Source organism: Salvelinus sp. IW2-2015, linkage group LG23 (assembly GCF_002910315.2).
Source record: "Salvelinus sp. IW2-2015 linkage group LG23, ASM291031v2, whole genome shotgun sequence".
Taxonomy (NCBI): Eukaryota; Metazoa; Chordata; class Actinopteri; order Salmoniformes; family Salmonidae; genus Salvelinus; species Salvelinus sp. IW2-2015.
The window spans coordinates 1,118,582-1,128,741 of NC_036863.1; the positions used below are offsets into that span (position 1 = coordinate 1,118,582).

At 43.5% G+C, this 10,160-nt stretch overlaps 1 long non-coding RNA gene across 1 annotated transcript; it reads right to left on the minus strand.

Annotated features, from left to right (window-relative positions):
• Positions 1-594: 594 nt before the first annotated feature.
• On the minus strand, positions 595-2,455 carry LOC111950439 (uncharacterized). The gene is made up of 2 exons (XR_011473927.1): positions 1,596-2,455; positions 595-1,447 (listed from the first exon to the last, which is right to left on the minus strand). It is a non-coding gene; the product is annotated as an uncharacterized lncRNA (long non-coding RNA).
• Positions 2,456-10,160: the final 7,705 nt, after the last annotated feature.

Genomic DNA, 10,160 nt, shown 5'->3' on the forward strand with positions numbered 1-10,160 from the left:
CATTTTAAAGTAGTACATTTTCTTCTTCTTTTTAATTTTTTAAGTCATTGAAATTTGGAGCTATTAATATTTTAAATGATTGTTCCATGTACATTGTGTAATTTACTGATGGTCCTTAACTAGCCCCATAGGGATTTCAAATGTCAAACCAAATTGAAATAAACCCAAGCCAAGGAAAACTGTTAGGGTACCCTTCATTCTGTTAGGGTGCCCTTCATTCTGTTAGGGTGCCCTTCATTCTGTTAGGGTACCCTTCATTCTGTTAGGGTACCCTTCATTCTGTAGGGGTGCCTTCATTCCGTTAGGGTACCCTTCATTCTGTTAGGGTACCCTTCATTCCGTTAGGGTACCCTTCATTCCGTGACATAATTTTTTAAATATTATCTCACAAATCTCTGATTTTGGACGAGACTGACTTTATGACCAAAACGATCCTATTTACACTTTGTAGTKAATTTTAACACTTGAATAAATGATTTTGACTCATGTCGATGCCACARAGGCCATTTTCAAAAAGAGAAGTTGCTTTTTAGGGGCAGTCACTCTTTAAGCATGTTGCTATCTAAAACAAAACAACACAAGCAAACAAACTCATTGGTTCTTAAGATAGTTATATTACTTTGGTTTTTCAGTAAACACACAATGATCCACACATTTTCTTAAACCGTACTACCACAATATATCAATCTAGCCTTTCACTCCGTGGTCAACCCTTGCTCTATTAAGAAATACAAAGTTTAAGTCTCAATGTAAAAAAAATAAATAAAAGAATCTGTGAATGAAACAATATATTTAGAGTAAAGAAAGCAAGGACAGYGTTTATCTGGTAGCACGTTCTGTTTGGACAGTTTGCTGATGTTCTCTCTTTCCTGCTTGATCAWAAGATAATGTCTCAGAGGCTGTCCAAACCAGCAACCTGAAAATGACATGACAGCCAAGAACTATAGTTAAACTCCTTCTAATAAAGCAAACACATAATACTGAAAGCATAGGCAGAACTAGCCTGGTCTAGTCCTCCCACAAACAGACATGGCTCAGGAGGAGGAGCCTGTTACTCCACTTTCTCCAGAGATATCTTATTGATGTATAGACTCAGGCTGGCTGGGTTTCTCTGGCCCGGAGGATGTCCTGGAACAACAGAACTATATCATTACAACTTATTATATTTCTATGGCTAGAACCCGAGCTGGTTTTAGTTCTGGTTCTGCTGTGACTCTGACCTGATGGATCGAGGGCTACCCAGATGGGTTATTATGGCTCTCAGTGAGGACTCAACTCCCTCTAACGTTAAGCCCAGCAGGCGGCTATACTGAGCTTCTACAGTCTGGTCCTTTCAGAACAGTCGGACTTGTTTCTTGAGCTCGTTTCTCTTCCACATTGCCAGCCGGTCAAAATCAGGCATAGTCATCCTAAACACCCGGTAGAAGTCCTCAGGAGACAGGTGGCGCTGGCAGAGAGAGATTACACACAGGTTAGTGTTGTTGGAGACATTGTCATAACCAACTCAGAAATGGAAATACAATTGACTCACTATATAGTATGTGCAGTGAGAGGTGTTCATTACTTGCATGTTAACAAGCCTGAGAGATACTCACCTCTAGTCTGGCTCTGTCCACGTCATTGGGGGGCTGGTTCTGCCTCCTTATGGTGACTACCAACACGTCATATGGGTAGATCTAAGGGAAGAATGGTTATGAAGAAAACATTAAATGATTTTTAGATTTTCACACCATACATAAACTATGCAATGCTGGCCATCCTATTGTCAACGAATCACAGATGTTTGCCTGGGTCATACATTCACCTGTACTTTCTCTGACAACAGTCACACTTCCTGGTTCTGACCTGAGGTCAATACCAAAGGTAAGATAGGATGGACACTAGCTGACTGATCAGTCGGGACAACGTTCTCCATATCTCTCTCTCTCGGAAGGGCTTTGAACCTCCTTCCCTGTCCAGCCCTAATTTCCAGGTGAGTGGGCCTGGGGTGAACCCGTCTCCTGAGAGGAGCAGAGGAGACTCTTATCTCTGTGACACCATGGACGAGGTCAATTCTTGTAGGTCCGGTAGTAGGAAGTGTCCCGCCAGCCCAGACTTCCTCATAGAGACATAGGGAGAATCTCAATTGCATACAGCAGGTAGCCTAGCGGTTAGAGTGTTGGGCCAGGAACCGAAAGGATTCTGTTTCGAATAAAGGAGCTTGTAAAGGTGGAATATCTGATCTGTGTTCTTGAGCAAGGCACTTTGTCATAATTTACTCCAGGGGTGCCGTACTATTATGGCTGACCCTGTAAAACAACACATTTCACTGCACCATTTTGGTATACGTTTCCTCAATTTCTTATTCTAGTGTTCTCTACTCGTGTTCTCTTCTAGTGTTCTCTACTCGTSTTCTCTACTAGTGTTCTCTACTAGTGTTCTCTACTAGTGTTCTCTACTCGTGTTCTCTACTCGTGTTCTCTACTCGTGTTCTCTACTCGTGTTCTCTTCTAGTGTTGCTCTTAGTGTTCCTCTACTAGTGTTCTCTACTAGTGTTCTCTACTCGTGTTCTCTACTCGTGTTCTCTACTCGTGTTCTCTTCTAGTGTTCTCTACTAGTGTTTCTCTCTAGTGTTCTCTACTCGTGTTCTCTACTCGTGTTCTCTACTCGTGTTTCTCTACTCGTGTTCTCTTCTAGTGTTCTCTTCTAGTGTTTCTCTCTAGTGTTCTCTACTCGTGTTCTCTACTCGTGTTCTCTACTCGTGTTCTCTACTAGTGTTCTCTTCTAGTGTTCTCTTCTAGTGTTCTCTACTCGTGTTCTCTACTCGTGTTCTCTTCTCGTGTTCTCTTCTAGTGTTCTCTCTACTCGTGTTCTCTACTCGTGTTCTCTACTCGTGTTCTCTTCTCGTGTTCTCTTCTCGTGTTCTCTTCTCGTGTTCTCTTCTAGTGTTCTCTACTCGTGTTCTCCACTAGTGTTCTCTAGTAGTGTTCTCTACTAGTGTTCTCTTCTAGTGTTCTCTACTCGTGTCTCCTACTCGTGTTCTCTACTCGTGTTCTCTTCTAGTGTTCTCTAGTAGTGTTCTCTAGTAGTGTTCTCTAGTAGTGTTCTCTACTAGTGTTCTCTTACTCGTGTTCTCTAGTCGTGTTCTCTAGTCGTGTTCTCTTCTAGTGTTCTCTACTCGTGTTCTCTTCTAGTGTTCTCTTCTAGTGTTTTCTACTCGTGTTCTCTACTAGTGTTCTCTACTCGTGTTCTCTACTCGTGTTCTCTAGTCGTGTTCTCTTCTAGTGTTCTCTACTCGTGTTCTCTTCTAGTGTTCTCTACTGTGTTCTCTACTCGTGTTCTCTACTAGTATTCTCTACTCGTGTTCTCTACTCGTGTTCTCTACTCGTGTTCTCTTCTAGTGTTCTCTAGTAGTGTTCTCTAGTAGTGTTCTCTAGTAGTGTTCTCTACTAGTGTTCTCTACTCGTGTTCTCTAGTCGTGTTCTCTAGTCGTGTTCTTTCTAGTGTTCTCTACTCGTGTTCTCTTCTAGTGTTCTCTCTAGTGTTCTCTTCTAGTGTTTTCTACTCGTGTTCTCTACTAGTGTTCTCTACTCGTGTTCTCTACTCGTGTTCTCTAGTCGTGTTCTCTAGTCGTTGTTCTCTTCTAGTGTTCTCTACTCGTGTTCTCTTCTAGTGTTCTCTACTCGTGTTCTCTACTCGTGTTCTCTAGTCGTGTTCTCTTCTAGTGTTCTCTTCTAGTGTTCTCTTCTAGTGTTCTCTTCTAGTGTTTTCTACTAGTGTTCTCTACTAGTGTTCTCTAGTAGTGTTCTCTACTAGTGTTCTCTACTCGTGTTCTCTTCTAGTGTTCTCTACTATGTTCTCTAGTAGTGTTCTCTACTAGTGTTCTCTACTCGTGTTCTCTTCTAGTGTTCTCTACTAGTGTTCTCTACTCGTGTTCTCTACTCGTGTTCTCTACTCGTGTTCTCTACTAGGGTTCTCTACTAGTGTTCTCTACTAGTGTTCTCTTCTAGTGTTCTCTTCTAGTGTTCTCTTCTAGTGTTCTCTTCTAGTGTGTTTCTACTAGTGTTCTCTACTAGTGTTCTCTAGTAAGTGGTTCTCTACTCGTGTTCTCTACTAGTGTTCTCTACTCGTGTTCTCTTCTAGTGTTCTCTACTAGTGTTCTCTACTAGTGTTCTCTACTAGTGTTCTCTACTAGTATTCTCTACAGCCAGCTTACATTTGGTTCAGTGATAGTCAGTTTGTTCATTAATTTGCGTAACATCTTACCTTGTATTCTGTAGAAAAAGAGAAAAAAAAGAGCTGATCACCACATTTATTCATATTCTCATTGGTTATGTAATTTGTAAGTGATATTATTGAAAGGTAAAGCAGTGATTGCTTACCTCTGATTCCCCAGTTAACTGCACTGCTGCTGTCGTACTGGAAATAATCTGCACTCTGGGGCTGAAAGAGACAGACGACAAGAACAATTATTTTAGAGATACAAAAAAGTTATTGGTCTTTACTCTTGCTATGGGCTGGTTTGGGTCCACACAGGATCCATTTACAACACCCACATCCTGTGACAACCCCCTGCCCCCCTCAGGGAACTCACCCTGTGCAGTCCGTTCCTGCCATACCCTGGCAACGAGGCTGACTTGGAGATGAAGGAGTCTGAAAGAGAGGAAACACAAGCATCCCAGCCATTCAGCCTGGGACCTGACCCACACACTGCGTCCCAGCAGAACACCGCAGCACGCCTCAGTAGAAACACTGTGAGGGATGGGCAATTAGCAATCTCTAACAAATTGCAAATGCAAGGCGATATAAGAGACAGCAGGGGGCGCTAACAGCAAACACAATGGAGAAGCCCTCTCTGTGATTTTCATTTARAGGCAATGAAATTTACAGGCAATTGCATTGTTACGAAAAAGTATGAAAATGCGTTCCGGACAAGAGCGTCTGCTAAATGAATAAAATGTAAGAATGCCCCCTCTACGATGCAACATGCGCGCTTTATAATCCTTGTGTAAACAWTCATTAGCATAATTGATCTCAGGCTCTTGAAATGGCATTTGTTATCAATGTAATGAGGAGAGTATCTGGAAGTAAGTTGAAGGGCTTGCAGGACTAAACTGCTGGGGGTGTGTAACCTATAGAACTTAGTATAGCAGAGCTACCATCAGGACGGATTTGGCCATTAAGGGTGACAAAAAATAACATGAGAATTATAACGGAATTGGTGTTTTATTGATGGAAGGATATGGGAAGGGGTGGAGGATGGGGTGTCCTGTTGACGCCTAACATGGAGTATAATGGGCAGTTAAGTGTCATGTGCTAAAAGAAAAGGGACATACAGTAGGCAAATTGCAGGATGGTCAGTAACATGCATGTCAGTCTCTCCTGGCTCAATGTTGAGGAGAGAGTTGTCCTGCAGCACTATGTGGTCTTTGTGCAAGGTTGTTATAAAAAAAAAAACTTTATTTAACCTTTAAGACAAATTGTTATTTTACAATGATGGCTACTACCAAAAGGCAAAAGGCCTCCTACGGGACGGGGGCCTGGATTGCCAAAATAAAAATATAATATCGGACAAAACACACATCACGACAAGAGAGACAACACAAACTACATAAAGAGAGACCTAAGACAACAACATAGCATGCACGCGACAGATGACAAGCACAACAGGTAGGAGACACAACATGACAACAACATGGTAGCAACACAACATGGTAGCAGCAAAGGACTGAAAATTATTGGGACAGACAACTAGCACAGAGGGGCAAGAAGGTAGAGACAACAATACATCACACAGAAGCAGCCACCGCTGTCAGTAAGAGTGTCCATGATTGAGTCTTGATGAACGAGAAATTTAGATAAAACTGTCCAGTTTGAGTGTTTGTTGCAGCTCGTTCCAGTCGCTAGCTGCAGCGAACTGAAAGAGGATCGAGCCAGGGATGTGTGTGCTTTGGGACTTTAACAGAATGTGAATGGCAGAACGGTTGTTGAGTGGTGGTGAAACCGTACACTCATCAGTACAACACAAGACATGCAACCAGAGTGTCTCTTCACAGTCCCAGGTTCGAACAGAGGCTGGGAAACACACAGTATCAATAGAGCCATGACTACGATGGAACTCTCTGGTAACGCCAGGTAACTCGAGCTAGAAATAAAAACAGATTCAAAAACGAGATAAAACACCTTAAGGCACGACAGGGACTGTGAAGAGACACGCAGAATTTGATGCATTTTCTATTGTATTTTGCATGTTAGATTTATTGTATTATGTATGTTTTTTTTGTTTTTTTTTTAATTTCACCTTTATTTAACCAGGTAGGCTAGTTGAGAAAAGTTCTCATTTGCAACTGCGACCTGGCCAAGATAAGCATAGCAGTGTGAACAGACAACAACACAGAGTTACACATGGAGTAAAACAATAAACAAGTATAACATGGGTAGAAAAAAAGAAAAAAAAAAAAAAAAAAGAGAATCTTATTATACAATGTGTTGCAAAAGGCATGAGGAGGTAGGCAATAAATCAGATAATTACAATTTAGGATTAACACTGGATGGTAAATCATCAGATGATCATGTGCAAGTAGAGATACTGGTGTGTGCAAAAAAGCAGAAAAGGAATTAAGCGAGTATGGGGGGGTGAGGTAGGTAAATTGGGTGGGCTTGTATCCGATGGACTATGTACAGCTGCACGATCGGTTAGCTGCTCGGATAGCAGATGTTTAAGTTGTTGAGGAGATAAAAGTCCTCCAATTCAGAGATTTTTGCAATTCGTTCAGTCGCAGGCAGGCAGAGGAACTGGAAGGAGGAAAAAAGAAGAAAGAAGGGAAGGGGGGAAGAAAGAGAAATAGGGGAAGGGAGGAAGAGAGAGTAATAAAAGATGGAGAGAAGAGGGTAAGAAAGAAGGGGGAAGAGAAAAATGGGAAAAGGGGAAGAGGGGGAAAAAACAAGGCAGGGAAGGAAAAAAGGAGGAAAAAGATAAAAAAGGAACAGAGAAACAAAAAGGAAAAACACGAAAAAGAGAAAGGGGAAAAAAGGGGAGAAGGGGAAGGGGAAAGGGGAGGGAAGGGAAAGAGGGAGAAAAAATAAAAAAAGGAAGAAGGAGAAAAGATGGGGGAAAACGCGAGGAAAAGAGAAAAGGAAAAAGGAAAGAAGAAAAAAGAAAGAGGAAAAAAAGGATAGGGAGAAAGGGGACGGAGAAAAGGAAAGGAAGAGAAGAAGGGAAGAAAGGAGAAAAGAAGAGGGGAAAGGGGGAAAGGGAGATGAAGAGAAAAGAAAAAAGAAGGGTGGAAGAAAAGAGACGAAGAAAAGGAAAAAAAAAAGAAAGAAAGGAAAAAAGAAAAAAAAAAAAAAGGAAAAAAAAATGGGGGGAGGGAAAAGGAAGAAAAAAGAAAGGAGGGGGAAGAAGGAGGGGAGAGAAAAATGAAGGACGAGAAAGGAAGAGGGAAAAATAGAAAGAAAGGGAGAAGGAAAAAAAAGAAAAATACAAAAGAAGGGAAGAGAAAGGAGAAAAGGAGGGGGGGAAAGAGAGGAGGGGAGGAGGAAGATAAAAAAAAAAAAAGTTAGGAAAACAGGGAAAGGGGAAAAAGGAAAAGAAGAAGGAAGGGAGAAAAAAGGGAAGAAAAAGGAGAAAGAAGGGAAAGAAGAAGAAAAAAAAAAAGGGGAAGGAGGAAAAAAGAAGGGGGAAAAAGAGTAGAAAAAAAAGAGTGAAGGAACGAAAAAAGAAAAAGGGAGAGGGAAGGAAGAAAGAAGGAAAGAAGAGGAACAGAAAAAGAAGGAAGGAGGAAAAGAAAGAAGGAGGAAATAAAAAAAATAAAAGAGGCCGGAAAGAAGGGAAAGGGAGAGCGAGGAAAGGGAAGGAGAAGAAGAGAGAAGATAAAGAGGAGAGGGAAAAAGAAGGAAGAAAGGGAAAAAAGAGGGGTGAAAAAAGAAAAGGAGAAGAGAAAAAGAAAAGGAGGGAAAGAAAAGGAAAAGGTAGGGGAAAGAAAGAAAGAAGAAAAGGGCGTCCAAATGAGGTTTTGGCTTTAGGGATGATCAGTGAGATACACCTGCTAGAGCGCGTGCTACGGGTGGGTGTAGCATCGTGACCAGTGAACTGAGATAAGCGGCACTTTACCTGCATAGCCTTGTAGATGACCTGGAGCCAGTGGGTCTGACGACGAACATGTAGCGAGGGCCAGCCGACTAGGCATCCAGTCGCAGTGGTGGGTCGAATAAGGTGCTTTAGTAACAAACGGATGGCACTGTGATAAACTGCATCCAGTTTGCTGAGTAGAGTATTGGAAGCCATTTTGTAGATGACATCGCCGAAGTCGAGATCGGTAGGATAGTCAGTTCACTAGGGTAAGTTTGGCGGCGTGAGTGAAGGAGGCTTTGTTGCGAAATAGAAAGCCGACTCTAGATCTGATTTTGGATTGGAGATGTGTGATATGAGTCTGGAAGAGAGTTTGCAGTCTAGCCAGACACCTAGGTACTTATAGATGTCCACATTTCTAGGTCAGAACCGTCCAGGGTGGTGATGCTAGTCGGCGTCGGGTGCAGGCAGCGAACGGTTGAAGAGCATGCATTTGGTTTTACCGTAGGTTTAAGAGCAGTTGGAGCCACGGAAGGAGTGTTGTATGGCATTGAGCTCGTTTGGAGGTTAGTTATCACAGTGTCCAAAGAAGGCAGAAGTATACAGAATGGTGTCGTCTGCGTAGAGGTGGATCAGGGAACGCCCCAGCAAGAGCAACATCATTGATATATACAGAGAAAAGAGTCGGCCCGAGAATTGCACCCTGTGGTACCCCCATAGAGACTGCCAGAGGACCGGACAACATGCCTTCCGATTGACGCACTGAACTCTGTCTGCAAAGTAGTTGGTGAACCAGGCAAGGCAGTCATTAGAAAAACCGAGGCTACTGAGTCTGCCGATAAGGATATGGTGATTGACAGAGTCGAAAGCCTTGGCCAGGTCGATGAAGACGGCAGCACAGTACTGTCTTTTATCGATGCCGGTTATGATATCATTTAGTACCTTGAGGTGGCTGAGGTGCACCCGTGACCGGCTCGGAAACGGATTGCACAGCGGGAAAGGTACGGTGGGATTCGAGATGGTCAGTGATCTGTTTGTTGACTGGCTTTCGAAGACCTTAGATAGGCAGGCAGGATGGATATAGGTCTGTAACAGTTTGGGTCCAGGGTGTCTCCCCTTGAAGAGGGGGATGACCGGCGGCAGCTTTCCAATCCTTGGGATCTCAGATGATACGAAGGAGAGGTTGAACAGGCTGGTAATAGGGGTGGCGACAATGGCGGCGGACAGTTTCAGAAATAGGGGGTCCAGATTGTCAAGCCCAGCTGATTTGTATGGGTCCAGTTTCCAGCTCTTTCAGACACATGCTATCTGGATTTGGGTAAGGAGAAGCTGGGAGGCTTGGGCGAGTAGCAGCGGGGGGGGCGGGCTTGTTGGCCAAGGTTGGAGTCGCCAGGAGGAAGGCATGGCCAGCCATTGAGAAATGCTTGTTGAAGTCTTCGATTATCACGGATTTATCGGTGGTGCCGCTGTTACCTAGCCTCAGTGCAGTGGGCAGCTGGGAGGAGGTGCTCTTGTTCTCCATGGACTTTACAGTATCCCAGAACTTTTTGGAGTTAGAGCTACAGGATGCAAATTTCTGCTTGAAAAGAGCTGGCCTTTGCTTTCCTGACTGACTGCGTGTATTGGTTCCTTGACTCTCCTGAACAGTTGCATATCGCGGGGGCTCTTCGATGCTATTGCAGTTCGCCACAGGATGTTTTTGTGCTGGTCGAGGGCAGTCAGTCTGGAGTGAACCAGGGGCTATATCTGTTCTTAGTTCTGCATTTTTTGAACGGGCATGCTTGTCTAATATGGTGAGGAAGTAACTTTTAAAGAATGACCAGGCATCCTCAACTGACGGTATGAGGTCAATATCCATCCAGGGTACCCGGGCCAGGTCGATTAGAAAGCGCTGCTCGCAGAAGTGTTTAGGGAGCGTTTGATAGTGATGAGGGGTGTCGTTTGACCGCGACCCGCAGCGGATACAGGCAATGAGGCAGTGATCGCTGAGTCTTGATTGAAGACACAGCGGTGTATTTGGAGCAGGTTGGTCAGAGAATGCGTGGAATGCGTGGGTTGAGGTACGACTGTGATATGTGGGTTGTCTTGCCTGGCTATCTTAATATGGAAG